Source organism: Oryctolagus cuniculus, chromosome 16 (genome assembly GCF_051225735.1).
Source record: "Oryctolagus cuniculus isolate XC-2025 breed Fujian yellow rabbit chromosome 16, ASM5122573v1, whole genome shotgun sequence".
In the NCBI taxonomy this organism is placed as follows: Eukaryota; Metazoa; Chordata; class Mammalia; order Lagomorpha; family Leporidae; genus Oryctolagus; species Oryctolagus cuniculus.
The window spans coordinates 2,730,052-2,750,968 of NC_142882.1; the positions used below are offsets into that span (position 1 = coordinate 2,730,052).

Here is a 20,917-nt window from a genome sequence, read left to right on the forward strand (position 1 = left end):
CGCACTAGCAGGTCATTCTTAGGTGGGCCAGAGATTGCTGGAAAAGTTACTGAAACACGACTTTTAAATTAAAACCCTAAGATTTTCTTAAAAACAAAAAACAGAAGCCAGCACTGTGGTGCAGTGCGTTAAGCTGCCGCCTGCGATGCTGGGGTCCCACGTGGGCACCGGCTGAGTCCCGGCTGCTCCACTTCCGACCCTGCTCCCTGCTAATGCACCCGGGAAGGCGGTGGGGGAAGGCCCGAATCCTGCAGCCCCTGCACCATGCGGGAGACCGGCTGGAGCTCCAGCCCCAGCCACTGTGGCCATCTGGTGAGTGAACCAGCAGACGGGCAGTCTCTCCCTCTCTCCTTTACTCCGTCTTCCAAATAAATAAATCTTGAAACAAACAAAAGCAAAGGCTGAAAACTTGGTACAGGTCGTCTAACGACCCAAACCCACTTGGCAAGCAAGGGGGTCTGCAGTGCCCAGTGCCCTCCAGGGCCAAAACCAAGAGTGGAGCTGTGCGGACACACAGGGTGTGCGCTGGCCTGGGCCAAGGGCACCATCCACAAGGCTCCCTCCACCTACCCGCTCCCCTCTCTCCCAGCCCACCTTGGCCCCCTCCTCCCTCAAAGCCCAGCTCAGCCCCCTGCCTGCCACAAGGGTCTGGGAGAAGGGGCCTGGTGCAGGACCGGCTCGCTGATGAGGGAGTGATGCTCCTGAATCAGGCCCGGGCCCCACTGCGGTGCAGCCTCCCTGGAGGCCACCAGTGTCCCCGGCTGCCCCTGCTGGACACTTGGCACCATTAGGGGCTGCAGGTGAACCCAAGCAGTGACTGCACCCACTCCTTCATTCGCTGTACCGCCCCTGGTCTCGGCCAGTGCCAGGGGCTGGGACAACAGGTCACGAGGAACCCTGCCCTGTGGCTTACTCCTCGGGGAGACGCCGCCCTCAGGCAAAGGGGAGCAGGGGCAGCCCTCCTGCAGGGAGAGCTGCCCAGCCCACATCTGTCCACAGCCTCTTCCCGGGACACGGAGGGGGACCTTGGATGTGCCCCCCCCAAAGTCGCTCCCCTCACCCCTCCTATAGCTGCACCTCCCCCACAGCTCAGGCCCCAGCTGCCCCGAGGAACTGAGGTCCCTGTTGCCAAGTGCCATGAAGTCCACCTCCAGCTGCTCTGGCTGCCATGCCCAGACCCCGCCAGTCTCCCGGGCAGCCAGAACACTTATCTGCATCTAGCTGTGCCCCAGGGCCTGCCCACGGACCTCAGGGTCAACTGCGGCCCTCTGCACGGCCCACAAGACGCCTTGTCACCTCCAGCCTCGAGCCGCACGATCCAGACGCAGCGAGCCTTCCTCCAGGCCCACAGCTCTGAGCCCCACCTTCACCCCCTGCACCGCTCTACTGCAGGACAGGTCACTCTGTCTACCTCTGCCCCCCACCTCCGAGCCACAGGCCCTGCCGCACTCCAGGGCGGAATGCTTCCCTGCTGAGTGGGCCCTGGCCATGTCTCTGCCGGCTGGCACAGGTCAGACCCTCGGTCCTGTCTGGCCGGGGGGGGGGGGTCCCTCCTGCCGCATGACAGCAGCTCAACCCCACGGAGGGGGCACTCTGCAGTGGGCTCTCCAGCAGAGGCTGCACACCTGGCAGGCACCAGAAAGCCGGAAACCTGCCCTGCACCTAAGCAGGAAAGAGGTGGCACACAGAGGAAGCGGGGCCTGTTCTCCCTGCACCCCCCCCCCCCCCAGGAGAGCACAGGTAAGGACAGAGGCCTGGAATATCATCCACAGATCCTACTCCATGCCCATTTCCTCCCACCCGCCCAGCCCTCAGTGCTGGCCTTCCAGGTCACCTCTCTCCAAAGCTGAGGGTGATGTCACATCTCACCATCCCCACCAGACCACCCCGCAGCAAAGGGACCCTGTGCTGTGCTTCTCTGTCTCCCCGTGGGGCTCCCACACAGCTGGCCTTCTCCCGAGGTGGCCAAGAGGGACGGACTGTGTGCTCCAGAGAGAGTGCCCCTTCCAGGCTGATGCCCACCGGGGTCAGAGCAGAGAGAGAGAGGGAGCTTCCGGCAGGCAGAACCGGCCGAGGATGAGCCGGGCCCAGAGCAGGACGAGGGGGGCAGGGCAGAGCGAGGGCAGGGGCAGGAGGGAAGCTAATGGTGGGCCGGGGCTTCTCTCTGGGGCGACAGGGAGGTGCTGGAACTGCTCGTGCCGACAGGATCAGTGGTGAGGGCTGCAGAACCTCGCACGTTAAAGGGCTGACTGGTTTGGTGTACGCATTTTCTCTCAGTGAAGCTGTGACTTAAAAATGCAGCCAGGGCAGGTGTTCGGCCTAACAGTTAGGCCACCACTTGGGATGCCCACATCCAACATCTGCTTGGTTCGAGTCCCAGCTCTGCTTCAGATCCCGGCTTCCTGCTAAGGCACCCGGGGAGGCAGCAGTGAGGGAATATCAGCTGACCGAGGTCAGCTGGGAAGTGAACCAGCAGATGCAATCTCCATGCATCAATCAATCAACCCCTCCCCCCCATCTCACTTTGTTACCCCGCCTACCAACAATAAATAACAAGGAGAAACGGAAAGACTGTTCTGGGAGCAGCAGCCCTGAGGGTCCTCCCCCCCTTGCTAGGCACCCTGAGCCTACAGGTAACAGGAGCTATCCTGCCCTGCCCTAAACACAGTCCCTAAGGAAGGAAGGGCTCAAGGAAGCAACTTGGAGACAGCAAGAGAACGGGAAAGAAAGAGGGAAGCGGGGCAGGGGCGGGGGCTGGGGCGTGCTGGGTAAAGCTGCCTGGGAGAGCAGTGAAGATGGCCAAGTGCTTGGGCCCCTGCACCTGTGTGGGAGGCTCGGAGGGAGCTCCTGGCTTCGGAAAAGCGCAGCTCCGGCCATTGCGGCCATCTAGAGTGAACCAGCGGATGGAAGACCTCTCTCTGCCTCTTTGTAACTCTGCCTTTCAAATAAACTTTTTTTTTTTTTTTTAAAGGTGCGACGTCGAGAATGAGGCAGTGATTGGGCGAAGGCGGAGAGCAGCTCCCGCTTGTCAGGCAGCTCCTGCGTTCCAAGCACTGCTCATGACGCTCTACACACACGCGTCCACTCTTAGAACTTCATAGGGCAGACTCGACTATTCCCACCTTACAGATGAGACTTAGGTACAGAGAAATGCCACAGGAATGGGGTCCACACTGGGGTAGCAGGCTGAGCTCTCACTCGCATCCCAGGGGATGCCGTGGGTGCACAGGTTCCGAGTCCCAGCAGCCCCGTTTCTGAGCCAGCTCCCTGTCAACGCGGCTGGGCAAGCAGCAGCAGATGGCCCCAGTGGGGTCTCTGCACCCCTATGGGAGACCTGCATGGAGCCCCTATCCCCTTGCTTCAGCCTGGCCCAGCGCTGGTCACTGTGACCACTTGGGGAGTGAATCTGTGGATGGATGCTCTCTCTGCCTTTCAAAAAGTAAGTCTTAAAACAATAAGCAGAGCCGGCTGCTGGGGTCTCGTCTGTCCCCTCCTCCCCCGCCCCGCCATCCTGACCTTCTCCCTGCTATCCTCAGGGGACGCCCTCCTTCCAGGTCAAGCGCAGCCCACCCAAGGAGCCGCTCGAGGGGGCTGCCCCCATCTCCACTTTGCCACCTGCGGAGGTTTCGAGGGCAGAACAGAGGTTCTGGTGGACTGTCCTCTTCAAGTTCCTGAGAATAAACCTATCACAGCTGCTCTTAGTTACCCACGTGGGGTGACCCAGGCATCATTTCAGGCACCTCCAGGTGTAACGTGCGTGGCGTGAGCTGGGACACCAGGTTCTCAGGGGAGACTACTCTCCTCAGCCCGGTTCTGTTACGTGTGCAGTCTTTGTGTTCCTGGACTGCACGGCTGCCCTTCTGCTCTAAGTCAGTTACATGAATCTATCGAGACAGTCCCAAGCTTCTCACGGCTCTGTCATCACTCTTGTTGCCACCTTTCATGGTTGGTGGGCACTTCAGCCTGGGCTAAGCTCTTACGGACATTAAAATACCCACTGGGCCCCACACTGTCCAGGAATTTGTGCCTTGCAAACAGCAGGACGTGCAGCATTACTTTGGTTCTGTGACTGGTACGGGATCCCTAAACGGATCTGTGACCTTTGGCTGTCTGAACAGGATACTTTGGGGAGGAAATGCGTGGTTTGCACACAAGGAGACCAGTTTGCTCAGTCCATCAAGTACTCCCACTGCCCACGGCCAAGGAGGTGCCCCACCTCCTGCTGGAATATAATTAAAGGGAGAAAAGCACTGTGGGAAATGTGTCTCGCCATGACTTGTTGCTGACTTCTTGAGAAGCATTACTGGTCTCTAATAAAAGTAATGGCTTTTTCAGTACATTGGGGTTTTAAATTTTGCTGCTTTTTTACATAAAGCCTGTGCCTTTCTTAGAAATGTAAGATGTAGGCCAGCGCCGCGGCTCACTTGGCTAATCCTCTACCTACGGCGTCGGAACCCCGGGTTCTAGTCCCAGTCAGGGCGCCGGATTCTGTTCCGGTTGCCCCTCTTCCAGTCCAGATCTCTGCTGTGGCCCGGGAAGGCAGTGGAGGATGGCCCAGGTCCTTGGGCCCTACACACGCATGGGAGACCAGGCTCCTGGCTCCAGGCTTTGGATCAGTGCAGCGCCAGCCATGGTGGCCATTTGGGGGGTGAGCCAACGGAAGGAAGACCTTTCTCTCTTTCTCTCACTGTCTAACTCTGTCAAAAAAAAAAAAAAAAAAAAAAAAAAAGAAGAAAAGAAAAGAAAAGATGTAGGGGCCAGCCCTGTGGTGCAGTGGGTTAAAGCCCTGGCCTGAAGCACCAGCATCCCGTATGGGTGCCAGTTTGAGTCCTGGCTGCTTCTCTTCAGATCCAGCTCTCTGCTATGGCCTGGGAAAGCAGTAGAAGATGGCCAAGTCCTTGGGCCCCTGCACCTGCGTGGGAGACCCAGAAAAAGCTCCTGGCTCCTGGCTGTGGATCGGTGCAGCTCCGGTCGTTGCGGACATCTGGGGAGTGAACCAACAGATGGAAGACCTCCCTCCCTCTCCCTCTCCCTCTCCGCCTCTCCTCTCTCTGTGTAACTCTGACTTTCAAATAAATAAAATTAAAAAAAAAAAAAAAGAATTGTAAGATGTCAATGTATTCTCCCATGTAAATTTTAAACTTCAGGGGCCTATTATGAGATGATACACTTTTTTAAATGAGCAGTAAGTTGTTTGCTTTCTAAAGTGTTTACACCTTAAGCCTTAACGTGTATGTTCATTCATAAAATTGTATTATCTTAATAGGAATGAAGTTATGTGGGACACAGACCACTGTGAGTGTGTACAGATCATGGGCCCGAGACCTGTCTTTAAGGAAACCTAGAATACATAAGTTGTATTTTGAAAAAACATACTGAGCTCAAAGTTTCTTTTTTCTTTCTTTTTTTTTTTTTTTTGACAGGCAGAGTGGACAGTGAGAGAGAGAGACAGAGAGAAAGGTCTTCCTTTGCCCTTGGTTCACCCTCCAATGGCCACCGCAGCTGGCGCACCACGCTGATCAGATGGCAGGAGCCAGGTGCTTCTCCTGGTCTCCCATGGGGTGCAGGGCCCAAGCACTTGGGCCATCCTCCACTGCACTCCCTGGCCACAGCAGAGAGCTGGCCTGGAAGAGGGGCAACCGGGACAGAATCCGGAGCCCCGACCGGGACTAGAACCCGGTGTGCCGGCGCCGCTAGGCGGAGGATTAGCCTAGTGAGCCGCGGCGCGGGCCAAGTTCAAAATTTCTATCTGAGCACTGTTCATGCTATAAAAATGTAATGGCGAAAACTGGGTATATGCTCTATCTCTAGATGACCTGCTGCACTTAATATGTGAACTAAAACTGTGCTGGGAGCAGGGACTTGGGGATTTCTAACAGATGTCTAGTTTACTTAGTGATTCTCTTACATGCGGTATAAGCTTCCACGACTCCAGTGGTTTAGCAGGAATTCAGAGAGAGTGTTTCCCATGAACGTCTCTGAAGCGCCCTCACGCATCAGCAGAAAGAGCACGGTTCACCTAGAGGCCTTCGTGTGTGTGTGGGGGGGGGGGGGCACTGCTCCTGGTGAGGCGTGTCTGCTCTCCTGTGCTGCTCTCGCTGTGTGAGCGCAGGTCGAGACCTCGTCTCCTTGTGAGCAGAGAACAGGCCACTGGTTTTGTTTTGTTTGCAGACCCTTTTCAGAGGGTCACACAAATTAAGATCACCTTTTACTTTTGAAACATTTAACATTTAGAGTTGATGAAGTTGCTGTCTTGAGTTTAGCATTGATATTGTGAAAATAAATGTGATTCCGATTAAAAAAATAAATAAAATAAAATAAACAAAAAGGAGGCCGGCGCAGTGGCAGAGCAGGCAAAGTTGCTAACTGCAGTGCCGGCATCCCATATGGACACCAGTTCGAGTCCCAGCTGCTCCACTTCTGATCCAGCTCTGCTGTGGCCTGGGAAAGCAGTAGAGGGTGGTCCAAGTCCTTGGGCCCCTGCACCTGCGTGGGAGACCTGGAAGAGGCTCCTGGCTCCTGGCTTCAGATCAGCCCAGCTCCAGCCTTTGCAACCATTTGGGGAGTGAAAGATCTCTCTCTCTCTCTCTCTCTCTCTCTCTCTCTCTCTCTCTTTGCCTTTGCCTCTCTTTAACTCTGCCTTTCAAATAAATAAATAAACATTTTAAAAAGAAAGAAAAAAAGAAGGAAACAAGAGTCCATGTCATCAGGTCCAAGAAGGTCCGACTTGGACGCTTTCACAGGGAGACCAGAGCTGAGAGCACTTTCAGGAATCACAAACTCAGGGCGGGGCCCCGACACCAGTCTCCAGGGAGGCTCAAGTCCCTGAAGAGGGTGCGGTGTTCGCACAGAATCGCAGGCGTTCTCCCACACTTCACATCCTCTCGGTTGTGTTGTCAGAAAAAGGTTTGTGTTGTGTACAGATGCAATTAAAAAACTTTGTTTCAATCTGCAGTTGGCTGAATCCACAGATGCAGAACCCACAGACATCAGGGCTGACTGGATGTGCGATTTTAAAATTCAATAGAGGGCGGGGCATCCCATCCGCATGCCAGTTCCAGTCCCAGCTGCTCCACTTCCAATTCAACTCTCTACTATGGCCTGAGAAAGCAGTAGAAGATGGCCCAAGGCCTTGGGCCCCTGCACCTGCGTGGGAGACCCAGAAGAGGCTCCTGGCTCCTGGCTTTGGATCAGCACAGCTCTGGCCATTGCGGCCATCTGGGGAGTGAACCAGCAGCTGGAAGACCGCTCTCTCTTTGCCTGTGCTTCTCTAAGTATGCCTTTCAAATAAATAAATAAACCTTTAAAAATAAAAAAATAGGCCAGCACCACGGCTCACTAGGCTAATCCTCTGGCTGCGGCACCAGCACCCTGGATTCTGTCCCGGTTGCTCCTCTTCCAGGCCAGCTCTCTGCTGTGGCCCGGGAGGGCAGTGGAGGATGGGCCAGGTCCTTGGGCCCTGCACCCGCATGGGAGACCAGGAGGAAGCACCTGGCTCCTGGCTTCAGATCAGTGCAGCACTAGCTGTAGTGGCCATTTGGGGGGTGAACCAATGGAAGGAAGACCTTTCTCTTTGTCTCTCTCTCTCTAACTCTGCCTGTCAAAAGAATAAAATAAAATAAAAACAAAAATAACGAATAACCTAAGTGCTCTAGAGAAGACAGGCCACCTGCAGAAGGGTGGGACCCAGCAGTCTCCTAGTTTTCAGAAGATAATGAAGCGACACCCTCAAAGCTCTCGACAGTGATGCTCAAACCCAGAGTGCTGCACCCAGTCCAACTGCGCCCGTGAGAAGACAATAATGGCATTTCCAAGCATGCTAGGAGTCAATGAGCTTACCAACGTTCCTTAGGGGAGGTCTTAAGTAATTAATCTCCTGGGATATTAACTGAGAAATCACTCTACTAAAAGGAGAAAATAAACCAAGGAAAAGAGGAAGAAATAAAGCCCTCCAGGAGAAGAGTAAAGCAAAGGCCCAGGGGGGCGGCTAAGGAGATGGCTCAAGGGGACGCAGGCCTGATGGAGAAGACTGGCGCAGACAAGAGCAGATGGCGCTACTCAGGGGAACGACAGGAACCAACACCCAGCCTCAGGTGGCAGTGACGGCTCAAGTAGCCGAGTCCCCGCCACCCGCCTGGGGACCTGGACTGGACTCCCAGCTCCCGGCTCTGGCCTGGCCCAGCCCCAGCCATTGCAGTCACTGGGGAACGAGCCAACGGATAGCGGTGCTCTGTCTGCTTCTCAAGTAAGTTTAACAGCAAAACAAAAACAACTCCACAGATTAAACAAAATGAGCACAAGGATGGGAAAAAAGAAAAAAAACAGAAACAGAAACAAGAGGAGGAAAGTGTGATGAGGACAACCTACAAAAATGGGTATTGCAAAGTCACAGCCCAAACATGAGCAAATTAAAACAGGGACATGGTCAAGGAACCCACCTGACCTGGTGTGACCTTGGGTCAGGATTTGGAACCCAGAAGAGGGAAGGGAATCCGAGCATCCAAATCAAGCTGAGAGCGGCAGGCAGAGCCCAGAAGCAAATGTTGGGGTCGGCCTGCAACCTGGGCGCGAAGGCCTTGTTATCCTTCATCCGCCTTAACAACGTCAAGTGTAGCTCCCAGAGGCAGGGCTGGAGACAGTGCAAGGAGGAGGCTCCCCCGCCCCTGGTGGGGAGTCAGAAGACACTGACAAAAGTTGATGGGGAGGCAAGGGCCATTCACTTATTCAGTCCTGAGTAAGCACCTCCTGTCTCTGCAGGCACCGGGGGTGTCGCAGCAAACCCCACAGGCACAAATCCCAATACAGGGTCGGGGACGCGGGCAAGAGGAGCAAATGCTAGGTTAGGATGGTGCTAAGGAGAAAGATAAAACAGTAAAAATGAAGCACGTGGCTCTGCACCTGGCAACCAGAGAACAGGGGACTCCTGGGGGACCCCAGAGGGACGGGGCTCACCTCATCACAGCCACAGGGACAATGCAAGAGAAAACCAGCCAACTATACTGTGGAGGGGCAGGGGGGCAGAGGGGACAGTCTGAGATAAATCCTAACCTGATACACACTGTTCACATCTGAAAAAACAAGAAGTAGGAAAGAGATCAGCTGCCGTAGGCCACACACTGCAGAAAGGCCTGGGAAGAGCGCCCAGGGGAGACAACTGGCCAGGAGAGGGGAGAGCAGTTTGGAGCTGGACAGTGTTCTTCCGTTTGTTACAGTGTGCGAACATCTGCCCTAAGAGATACTTTTCATAAGCAGGGAACCAGGCTTTGATTTGTTACAATGTGTGCATATTTGAAGTCAAAGACACTTTTTAAGTAGGCAAAGTACTGCCTCTTAGATTGGATACAATGTGTACACATCGGAAGTAAAAGATTCTTCTGTATCTTTGTGTCTCTTTCATGTTACAAGGCAGGTATATTCTATCAAGAGCTGCTTCTGCAGCACTGCACTACTGGCTCTTTAATCTGTTACAATGTGTATCTGCTCCAAGGAAAGTATCCTTTCGCGGGCTGCGGTCCCAGCCACCCAGGGAGAGGGGGTTCCCAGCCATCGGCTCTCTCACTGGCAGAGGGGGTTCCCAGCCATCTGCGGCTCTCACTGGCAGAGGGGGTTCCCAGCCATCCGCGGCTCTCTCACTGGCAGAGGGGGTTCCCAGCCATCCGCGGCTCTCACCGGCAGAGGGGGTTCCCAGCCATCCGCGGCTCTCTCACTGGCAGAGGGGGTTCCCAGCCATCCGCGGCTCTCACTGGCAGAGGGGGTTCCCAGCCATCCACAGCTCTCACTGGCAGAGGGGGTTCCCAGCCATCGGCTCTCTCACTGGCAGAGGGGGTTCCCAGCCATCCGTGGCTCTCACTGGCAGAGGGGGTTCCCAGCCATCCGTGGCTCTCTCACTGGCAGAGGGGGTTCCCAGCCATCCGCGGCTCTCACTGGCAGAGGGGGTTCCCAGCCATCCGTGGCTCTCTCACTGGCAGAGGGGGTTCCCAGCCATCCACGGCTCTCACTGGCAGAGGGGGTTCCCAGCCATCCGCGGCTCTCTCACTGGCAGAGGGGGTTCCCAGCCATCCACAGCTCTCACTGGCAGAGGGGGTTCCCAGCCATCCGCGGCTCTCACTGGGAGAGGGGGTTCCCAGCCTCCTGTGGCTCTCTCACTGCCAGAGGGCCTTCTCGCTGACCACAGGCAAGGGGCCTGCAGAGTTTCACTGGCTGCAACGGGGAGCAGGGGCTTGCTCCGCTGCCTGGGCAGGCTCACTGCCGGCAGATGGGCGCTGCAGGACCGCGAGCCCATTTCCCAGGGACGTGCACCTGCATGCGCGCTTCAGTGGGCAACTGGGCTGCTCTGTGCCTCCCTCCCAGGGATTCTGGGAGAGCCCAGGTGGTAGGTTGTCACCAGGAGCTCAGGGCACAGAGGCAAAGTCTGATCAGTGCAGGCTGCCAACTGCCTCCAGGAGCCATGTGATCACTGACAGTGGGCAGAAGATGAAATAAACACCATCAAAGCAGATGGACACCACCATCCCGGGCCAAGCCCAGTACTCGGTGGACAGGGAGATGAGGAAGGACAGGTGAGGGAGACAGGAGGAGACACTGGAGGAGACGCTGCCAGAGAAGGCAGAGGGGGACGCGAGGCAGCCGTGGGTTCTTCTCGGCCGCTGTGCTCCTGCTGCGGTGTTAAGCCGACCCCCAGGGACATCTACACAGATGTGCTTTGGTGCAACCATTTGACCTAGCAGTTAAAACGCTCATGGCCCACATCAGAGTGCTGAGTTCAAATCCCAGCTCCAGCTACTGAGCCCAGCTTCCTGTTAATGCAGACCGTGGGAAGTAGCGGGTGATGGTGCAAGTGATGGCCGTCCACCTGACAGACCTGGACTGAGGTCCCAGCTCCCAGCTTTGCCCCTCTCACAAGATATTTGGGGATTGAACCAGTGGACTACAGTACTGTCTCTCAGTCTCTGCAATAAATAACAAAAATTTTAGAAACATCCCTGGCGGGCCGGCGCCGTGGCTCAATAAGCTAATCCTCCACCTTGCGGCGCCGGCACACCAGGTTCTAGTCCTGCTCGGGGCGCCAGATTCTGTCCCGGTTGCCCCTCTTCCAGGCCAGCTCTCTGCTGTGGCCAGGGAGTGCAGTGGAGGATGGCCCAAGTGCTTGGGCCCTGCACCCGCATGGGAGACCAGGAGAAGCACCTGGCTCCTGGCTTCGGATCAGCGCAATGTGCCAGCCGCAGCGCGCCAGCCGCGGCGGCCATTGGAGGGTGAACCAACGGCAAAGGAAGACCTTTCTCTCTGTCTCTCTCACTGTCCACTCTGCCTGTCCAAAAAAAAAAAAAAAAAAAAAAAAAAAATCCCTGGCAACAGTGGCAGGACACCACCCACAGCTGCAGTCTGTGGGATGAAAAGGGAAGGCAGGGGCAGGTGCTGTGGCGTAGTGGGTAAAACTGCCACCTGCAGTGCTGGCATCCCACATGGGCGCTGGTTCAAGTCCCGGCTGCTCTTCTTTTGATCCAGCTCTCTGCTGTGGCCTGGGAAAGTAGCAGAAGATGGCCCAAGTGCTTGGACCCCTCCACCCACGTGGGGGACCTGGATGGAGCTCCTGGCTTCAGATCAGTGCAGCTCCGGCCATGGCAGCCAATTGGGGAGTGAACCAGTGGATGGAAGACCTCTCTTTCTCTCTGCCTCTCCTCTCTGTGTAACTCTTTCAAATAAATAAATAAATAAATCTAAAAAGAAAGAAAGAAAGAAAGAGAGGGGGGAGGGAGGGAGAGAGGGAGGGAAAGAGAAAGAGAGAGAGAGGCAGGCAGGCAGGCAGGCAGTCCTGCTGCGGCTGCTCCCTTCTGGGAGGCCGCATCCAGCGACAGCTCGCGCCCCTGCTGTGAGCAGGGGCCGTGTCATCGCTCCCTCCCTCCCCCCAGAGGCCTGAATGGGAAGTGGGAGGGAAGATGGTGAAAATTCAGGGCAAGACACAGCGCCCAAGGCTGAGGGGGAAACCGGCAGAGACCAGCGTCGAGGGGACGCCCCTCTGAGGCAAAGCCTCTGTCTGGGATGCTGACCACCTCCCCACTCAACAGGGAGCCGCCTGCAGGGCACTGCCAGCATGGTAGGGTCCCAGCATGCACTCCTGCTCCAGCCCACGGCCGCCCTGGCTCACCTGTGGCTCAGCTCCTGTGGTCCCCCGGACCCCGCACTGTCAGCCACCCGCCCCATCCCCCAGCAACAGGCAGACGGCTGCTCGGGGCGTGTCTGAGGATGGTGGACAGACACCATCCATGTCAGACTTTCCTGTGGCTGCCATGTCCCCGGCAGCAGCGGCTCCTCACAGGGGAGCTGGGAGGACCACGCACGTCAGCGTCAGGGAACCTCGCGCACCTGCTGCCCCCGGGACGCACGCGAGGCGGGGCCACTCACCGCGTTTGGGCTTGGGGAAGCTGTCGTGCAGCCGGAAGATCACCTTCTCCACGAAGTGCTGGATCTCACACTGCTCAGGGCCGCGCACAAACACCATCCAGTCGTGGGTGAACCCCTCCGTGGTGGGCTTCTTGCGCAGCTGGGCGCGATGTCCCAGCTCCAACTTGACCTGGACGGTGCACTGGAGGGACAGGGGCAGGACAGGGTCAGCACAAGGCCCTCCGCAGCGCCAGCACTGCCCGGCCCCTCTCCACAGCGACTTCCCGTGCTGGCTGCCCAGTGTGACACGCTCCCAACCCAGTGAGGGCGCACAGGGAGCACAGGTGTCTGCGGGGCCCTGCGCGGCCCATCATTCTCTCTGCAGCCAGCGCTGCCTCCTGTTCACCCCTCATCCTCTGTTCTGCTCGCGCAGCCTCCATGGGGGCCTCATTCCTGCCTCGGCAGTCCCTACAGATCCCCATGCCGGCCCCGCTCATCTCAGGCCCTCAGTGCAACGGTCACCCCCGTGGGGAAGCCTGCCCTGACCACTCGAGGCGAAAGCACCCCACCATCTTTACCACACTCGGTGGTCTTGGCATTCTTCATTACAGAACCACTGGGCTGCCTGCCGCCCACCTGTGCCACTCTTGTGTCCCCTCCTGGCCTGCAGCTGGGGTCCCCGGCGAGGCCTCACGGGCTGGACCTGTGCCGTCCCCTCACTTTGCAGACGAGGAAACCGAGGCTCCGAGACTGAGCCGCGAAGCAGCACAGGCGAGGGCCAGCGCAGGCCAGGAGAGGCGCCAGGTTCAGCCCAGGTCCATGGAACTGAGTGTAACTCAGCAGACCACTCTGCCTCCCTGGCCACCCCGCCCGGCGCTGCTGCCCCAGCACTCCCCGCCACACACATCCTCTGCAGAACAGAGGCTGCTCTCGGCCCTCTAAGGCATCCACAAAGCCCCACCGGCGTGGCTCCAGGGAGAAGGCAGAGGCAGCACGCAGCCCCTGGTGACAGGTTCCCAGGGGGCCGCAGCCTCCTGCACCATCTGGCACGTCAGCCTGAGACAGGAGGCAGCTCGGGCAGGTTCCACTCCGCTGAGCCCACAGCCAGGAGCCTTCCCAGCCCTCAACACCCAGCTTGGCCGACCCCCAGCAGGGAGCCTCCTGCAAGCATCCACGCTGTTTGTGAAAACCTCCCAAAGTTTTATCAGACACAGACCTGACAGCTGGTGTCAAACACAAGAGTGTTCCGGAGCAACACGGGGCCACGTGCACCCCGGCTCCCAGCCACAGACAAGCAGGGGCGGGCAGTCAGAAGGCAGCGGCACCTTCCGGGTCACACCGCCCAGGACTGGGCTCCACCAGCTCCCTGGCCCCGGCACCAGAGCTCTGCCTGCACCTTTGGACCTCCCTCCTCGCCAGGTCACCGTGTGCATCTATGTGGCCACGATCCCTCCAGACCTGTCTCTGCTCAGATTCTGCCACTCGGCTGAGTGCGCCAGCGGCCGACCGACCCCGCCACTCCCCCAGAACAGAGCCTAGGCCCTGGCACACCTCCCATCTCCTGCCTGCCAAGGCAGCTCTCCTTGAACGTTTCAACCCTGGAGGTCAGAGTGCACCTTGCATCCACCTGTCAGTGTCAGATCTGAGGGCTCCCTCCCACACACAGACACCGTTCCCAATGCTGTGTCCTGGGGTCCCATAGCTGAGAAGGCACAGGAAATGCACACACCCTGCGTTCCAGGCTCAGTCTGACAGCAGCCCACAAGGGCTGCTTCCGTCTGCCCCCATCACTTCTACACCCATGGCCTGGGGTGCCCTCTGCCCCGTCTCTGCTGATCCAAATTCCACTCACCAGAGACCCAGTATGAGTCCAACTTTCTTCCAGGAGCTTTCTCATCCCCAGGCCTCAAACCAGTGACCCCCCAGCACGCTTAGAAGGTTGCAGACAGGCCCCGGCACCCCTCGCCCTGCCCCTGTGGCCTCTGGGAACAGGGACTGCATCCCACGTGCCCTGGCAGCCTCGGTCAGCAACATCAGAGTGACCACCCGAGAGCCTTCTGAGAGGGAGAGGGAAAGCGACCTAGTGGAGAGGACCACAGAGTGGCTCCACGACAGGGGCTGGGGGAGTCCTTGGCACCTAGCAAGCCAGGTACAACAGATGGGGCAGAAGCACACAGCTTGCATTTGGCAACTGAGAAAATAAACTTTAAAAGAAGACATTGTGGGGCCGGCGCTGTGGCATAGTAGACTAAGCCTCCGCCTGCAGCACCGGCATCCCGTATGGATGCCGGGTTCAGGTCTCAGCTGCTCCACTTGCAATCCAGCTTCCTCACCAGTATGCCTGGGAAAGCAGTGGAAGGGGACCCAAGTGCTTAGGCCCCTGCACCAACACGGGAGACTGGGAGGAAGCTCCTGGCTCCTGGCTTCGGCCTGGCCCAGCCCTGGCCATTGTAGCCATTTGGAGAGTGAACAAGCAGATGGAAAATCCGTCTCTCTGCCTCTGCCTCTCAAATAAATAAATAAATCTTTAAAAATAAAACAAAACAAAGAGGGCAGAGGAGTGCCCTTGGCTCAGGGCTCCCCTGGGAAGCAGCACGGGTGGCACCTGGGACAGGGACACTGTGGGGTGCAGGGTGGGGTGGGGGGGAGCTGCAGATTAGTCACAGAGGGATGGGCCACGAGGAAGCTTAAGGGAGGGGAGCCCTCGGCCATCTGCGTACGGTCTGGACAGAGGGGAGACAAGGACAGAAAGTCCACCAATACTGGGAGACAGGCAGAGTGAGTGGCTGGAAAGAAACTTCAACAGAGCCTGACGCGGGGGAGCTGGCCAGACTCAAAGATGGGGGAGGGTCAGCCAAGCCCGGGATCCATGCATCCGATGGCAACTGTGACAGGGACGGCATGGGGACAGCACGGGAGAGGAGGGCGCCCACAAATCCCAGGGACGGAGGGAACCTTCCAGTGGAAACACCGGCCCCACGTAGAGACAAGGGGGCTCCGCGCCTGGGAGAGCTTGCACAACTCAAGGCGACCACAGCATCTCCTGCAGGAGCGCTGCCCACGGAGAGTCCTGGAGAAAAACCCACGCCAGCACCCCCACATCATCCCTGACGGACAGAATCCGTCCTGCGCGCTCACACACCCCAGCCTCCCGCTCCGGACCTCCCTGGACACTGGGAGGGCACGGGGGGTGGGGGAGTGGACAGACACTACGGCAACGCCACCAACGCTCCACGAGAGAAGGATCACTCTCACCGACCCCAACGCCCAGCCCTCGGCAGACTTCCCGGCATCCTGACACCACAGAGGCGGCGGAGCAGCGGCTGTGAACCAACGGAGACCACGGCTCCACCAGAGCCGGCAGGATGTGAGTGCCACAACCATGCCACACAGGCCCCATGTGACGGCGCGGGAAACCTTCCCAACGCCAGGCTGTGCCCTAAGCACCACCCGGGCAATGTGTATGTCCCGGGGGTTGGCGCCAGCCTCAGCCTCCACACTAGCTGAGGGCACGCCGCAGGCTCGGTCGACAGAGCTGAGGTTCCCGGCCCAGACTCCTGCACCCCAAGTGTCCCCCAGGAGGGGAGCGTTTCCTGCCGGCTGCTGGAATCGTCTGAGGTCAAGACACGTCTGCGACACGGATTCAGTGCCACCATCTCAAAGAAGGACGCGCTCATTCATTAAGACGTTCCAGCGGCATCAGCTGGAGACGCACGGGAACTTGAGCGCTGGCCAGCCGTGCTCATTCCAACCACGATGGCAGAGGAGCCCGGCCGGGCCCCCAGCCAAGGGTTGCGTCCGCTTTCCTCGACTCGACCTGGAGCTGCAGCTAACTGACCGGCTTTCTCCGGGAAGGCGCCGGGCTAAGCGGCTGCTGGGGGCTCGGCTGCGCAGGGAGCTCAGTGGCTGTGGCCCAGCCTCTCCACCCAGCGGGATCCTCCAGGGCACCAGGATCACCTGCTGCCGCGACCAGACAGGACCTCTGTGAGCCACTGGGGGCTCAGCCTCAGGGGCTGCCATCTGCCCGCACCTCCAGGGGACCACCTTGCTGCCCACGGCTCAACCACAAGCACCTGCCCTGGAGAGAGCGAATCTCGTACTCTGGGAAAGTCAGCGGACCACTGGAGGGGCCCAAGGGCTCCGCAGGCCATCTGGGGACAGTTAAGCTTGGGCAGAGGCCTCAGCTGGGGCACTGCCCTCCCTCCAGGCCAGCTGGCACAGGGCACTGGGAACCCAAAGGCTGGAATCCTCAGCCCTGCAAACCAGACAAACGGATGCCGGCGGGTTGCCCTCACTGGCCAAGAGAAAGGAGAGATGGCCTTGTTCCGGAAGCTCTCCGCCACCCAGGGCCCTTCCCTCCACGCACTCCTCCCGGCTTCCCGCGAGCCCTGCCCACGCTTGGGCCCCAGAAGGCAGGTCTTTAACGGCCTGATTTTCTGCTGGGAGTTCCTTGCAGCAGGCGGCCTTCCCTCTGGGGTCCGCGGTTTACCCAGCAGTGGCATCATGCCCGGGCTCCCACATCAAATTCCTCCCAGTGCACCAACCCCGCCTCTCCCATGGGGAGAAGGCACTGCAGGCTTTGCCCTCGCCAGCTTCCACGGGCCATGAAGTCCCACCTGACCTCGCAGGGAAGGCAAAACAAGACCAGGCAACTGACAGCGCCTCCCTCCAGGCCCGGCCAGGCTCTCGAGAGCAGCTGCCGGCTACAGTGCGAGAAAGATGGGGAAAGGCTGCTACTGGGCCAGGACGGGCACAGGGCCAGGATCGGGGTACATGCTGACGGCCGCGGGAGGTCCAGGATTCTCACCACCAGCACCCGGGGGCTGCCACCCAGCACCCCCACTGCTCCCCTGGCTTCATATGCCCCTGTTCTTCCAACCTGCGGCACAAGGTTTATGACAAAGAGACGACGGGGGCTCCACTCTTTCTCTCTGTAAGCCCAGGCAAAGTGTACAGACCACGTGGCCATGCAAACACACCACAGCCCTTAGCGCTTTCAGGCTCCTGGGGACTAACCCACGGGAGCCCGCGGCGGGGTATCTGTGTCAGCAGTGTGCTGGGGGTCTCCCACATTCTCCTAGGAGCATCTGGGGGACTCCCTGAATGTGGACAACCCCAGTCACGGCGTCTGCTGCCTGGCTGCCTTCATTTAACCAATGCTTGGCAAAATCGGTGCAAAACTTTGCATTAGAAACTCTGACAGGCATAAAGGGAACCAGGACTTGGGCTGGCTGGGCCTTAAGTACTTTACTATATAGGAATTTTAGGACCGGGGCGGGGGGGAGGCTGCCTTCCCTGGGCAATAGTTCTAGAAGTGGGAGTGGGGCGATGGGTCACCCTGCAAGAGAGTGCGCTGGGCAGCTCTGAGCCCTCCTAGGCAGGGCTTGGGGAGTCCCGAGGCCTCGACTGCATTTCCACATCTGTAGAATGGGCGGCCGGGGGCGGGGGCGGGCACTGCCATCAGACACGAGCCTCCTCTAAGGTGCTGCCCTCACACCCACACCTCAGAGAGCGTCTCAAGAAGCGGCAAGCAGCGGCCCAACGGTCTGACCGACGTCACTGCTGCCTGCCCCGGCTGCCAGGCCGGGGCCCTCTGTGATGGGAGAAATCTAGGCAACACCTGCCTGCTCCCTCAGCAAGCCAGGTCCCCGGTGGCTCACTGCTCCCAGTCTGCACAATCCTCATCCGTGTTACATCCCAGTTCCCCTGCCCACCTCAGTCCTGGAGGTTAACCCCACCCCTCGCAGGCACAACCGGCAGGGGCAGGGGACCGAGCGTGTGGGCTAGGGCCGGGCACAGAGAATCACAGAGCCTTTCTCCCGGCCTGGGGAAAGATGCCGACCGTCGCCGGCAAACTGGAAGCCCAGAGCAAGTGCATCTGGAGCAGCAAGCTCTAGAGAAAGAGAAAGGCCAAACAGGAGACGCCCAGGCTGGGAAAGCCGGCAGGTGCCCGCGGGAGAGCCAAGCCTTCCTGCCGTGACAAGGCAGGGCAAGGCTGGCGGCACCTCAGGGGGCAGGGACGGCTGAGGTTCTGCCGCGCTCACGGCGTTGTCCACCCGCGGGGGAAAGACATCATCCTCTCATCCTTCTCTCCTGGTCCCCTCGGGGCCTCAGCTCCCAGGAAGGGGCAGGGTGCTTGGGCCCCTCCCAAGTTTGCATGAGAACACAGCTGGGAAAGGTGACCCAGAATTTGGGTCCACTCCCCACCCCCCCACCCCAGGGACCCAGCTCTCGCCAAATACGTCCTCGGGGGCCAAGGTCAGCGAGGCCCGGTGGAACGTGTGGTGAAGATGCTGTCCCACGAGGCAGCCAGCGGCTCAGAAGCAGGGGTGACCGAGCACCTCAAAGCGGCTGGGCCACCCAAGGAAGCAAACTTTCCACTCTGGTTAGCCCAGAGCTGAACCAGCCGCGGTGCCGGGCGGCCGCACTGCACGGTGCAGGCAGACACAGCCCCCGAGGGCCTCCACCATCGCTCGTCAATCAGCTTCCCACGGTGGCAGCCACCTTGCGGCTGGGGGCCCAGCACGCCACAGGGGAACGGATGCCCTCTGGCCTAGGGCCCCTGAGGAGCGAGGGGTGGGGAGTGGGGACCAGACGAGAGGCACTAAGCTCTGTCCTGTCCCAGGACGTCCACCAAACAGCTGCCACAAAGCCACCCTTACCTCCCTGGAGAAAGGCTAGCGACACCAAAGCCAAACGGGAGCCCGCCGTGAGTGGGTGCCGGAAGCACCCCCTTGCCTTGATGACCCTGGGCTGCAGGCGGCCGATGGGGTCGCCTCCCCCCCACACCCCCCGTCCCAAGACCACACAGCGCCTCTCCAGACGCGGCCTCCTCCCTGGCGCCAGCAGCCAGGGACGCCCCGACCTGCCCTCGCTAACCTCGCTAACGGCGCAGATCTCAGCTGCCACCCCCACAGCCCCACAACGCCCTCCCTGGCCCGTGCCCCCACAGCCGGGGAGGGGGGACGAAGCCATGAGCCCACGTGGGTGCAGCAAGGGGCAGGGGCTCAGAGCTGAGTGCCGGGCCGGGGGTGCCAGGGCCCAGCAAGGGCGGGACAACAGGAGCCCTTAGGGAGGTGGGGGATGCTCTGGGCGCTGGGGCGGGGGGGCGGGGGGGGACACGAGGTGGAGGGTGGGAGAGCAGTGGCTCAAAGACTCACGGGGCAGCGGGTGCTGAGCTCAAGTGGGAGGTTGCAGGACTGTGAAGCCAGAGCAGGTAAGGTCCCCGGCCTGCGCTGGGAGACCTAGAACGGGGTCAAATGCAAGGAAGGGGGCATCTCAGGACCCCCGCAGCAGAGAGGGAACAGCAAGCATGGGGGGTCTGAAGGGCTGGGGGCTCCAGGGAAGAGACTGCCCCTGGTCCAGGAGGCTCTGAAGGCGACACGGCCCTTGGGGCGCCGGGGTCCCTGGGCGAATGACCGAGGCCTGACACCAAAGGCGGCCCCAGGCAGCAGCCCTAGGTCAGAGAGGCTGAGGACGCAAACCCGGGCCCAACGGAGGGGACAGTGGGGAGCCCCTGGGTCCTGCTGAACAGGAGGGGCCCCAGAGAGCCGGGGCCAAGGCGGCTGAGGGTGGGTGGGTCCTAGGGGCTGGGGGGGGGGGGCGCTCAAATCCGAGCCGAGTTCCAAGGGGTAGCGGGGTGGGGGCTCAGGGAGTTTGGGAGAGGGAAGCAGACAACTCCGGCCCAGGATCCGAACAGGCAGAGGGGCACAGGCCCGGCCTGAGGCGGGTGAGGGGTCCCCCAAGCTGCCTGGACCAGGCCGGTATCCCCGGGCGGGCTTCTGGGGGCGTCCCAGGCGGTCCTGGGCTGAGCGGGGCTCCCCCAGGGGCATCCTCAAGGGTGCTGGGGCGGACAGGGGTTCCGAAAAGCGCCCCGGACGGTTCTGGGTCAGGCTGGGGTCCCCAACGGGGTCGTCCCAGGAGACTCCGGACCCCCAAAGAGATCCGAGGCGTTCCGGCCGGGCCGGGGTCGCGGGTGGGGGAGGGGCGCCCCCGCCCCACCGCAAGGCCCGGGGAGCTGCGGGCGAGCACAAAGCGGGGCGGGCGGGCGCGGAGCGAGGGCGGGGAGGCCGGGACCGAGGAGGGCCGGGCGGGCGGGCCGAGGGAGGGAGGGAGGGGGCCGGGCGGGCTGCGCTGGGGCTGCGCGGCCGCTCCTCACCTGATTGTCCATGGCTGGCGCCCCGCCCCGCCCCCGGGCCCCGCGTCGCTCGCCGCCGCCGCCGCTCAGCGCCGCCCCACCGCCCTCATTGTCTGTCAGGCGCCGCCGCCGACGCCGCTCCCGGCCGCCCGCCCGCCAGCCCCGCGGAACCGGAAACCACCGCCAGCCCGGGTCGCGCACCGACCGCGGGCCCCCGCAGCCGACTCGGGCCCGCCGCCCCAACTGACAGTTGGCCGAGCCAATCGGGGGCGCGGGCGGCCGCTCGCTGGGCGGGACTTCCTTCTTGGCGGGGGCCTGCCGGGCTGCGGTCGGAGGGACGAAGCCCGCAGCCAATAGGAGGCCGAGGCCGGAGGGGCGGGAGGAGGGAGGGAGGGAGGC

The 20,917-nt window shown here is 60.2% G+C and overlaps 1 long non-coding RNA gene and 1 pseudogene across 5 annotated transcripts in view; one reads left to right on the forward strand and one right to left on the reverse strand.

Annotated features, from left to right (window-relative positions):
- LOC103344977 (protein ENL) overlaps nucleotides 1-20,739 on the reverse strand; it is a 67,317-nt gene extending 46,578 nt beyond the window's left edge. Inside the window, exons 1-3 of one of the 4 annotated variants that reach the window (XR_007917999.3) lie at nucleotides 20,540-20,739; nucleotides 19,542-19,625; nucleotides 12,403-12,583 (exon numbers count right to left, since the gene is read on the reverse strand). This is a non-coding gene — a long non-coding RNA (protein ENL). The remainder of the gene's footprint in view (nucleotides 1-12,402; nucleotides 12,584-19,541; nucleotides 19,626-20,539) is intronic. The other 3 variants (XR_007917997.3, XR_007918000.3, XR_007917998.3) reach the window with 3 other exon arrangements.
- LOC127490156 (synaptophysin-like protein 1 pseudogene) lies at nucleotides 2,508-4,734 on the forward strand (annotated as a pseudogene). The gene is made up of 3 exons (XR_016222800.1): nucleotides 2,508-2,633; nucleotides 2,972-3,140; nucleotides 3,537-4,734. The product of XR_016222800.1 is annotated as a synaptophysin-like protein 1 pseudogene (transcript).
- Nucleotides 20,740-20,917: the final 178 nt, after the last annotated feature.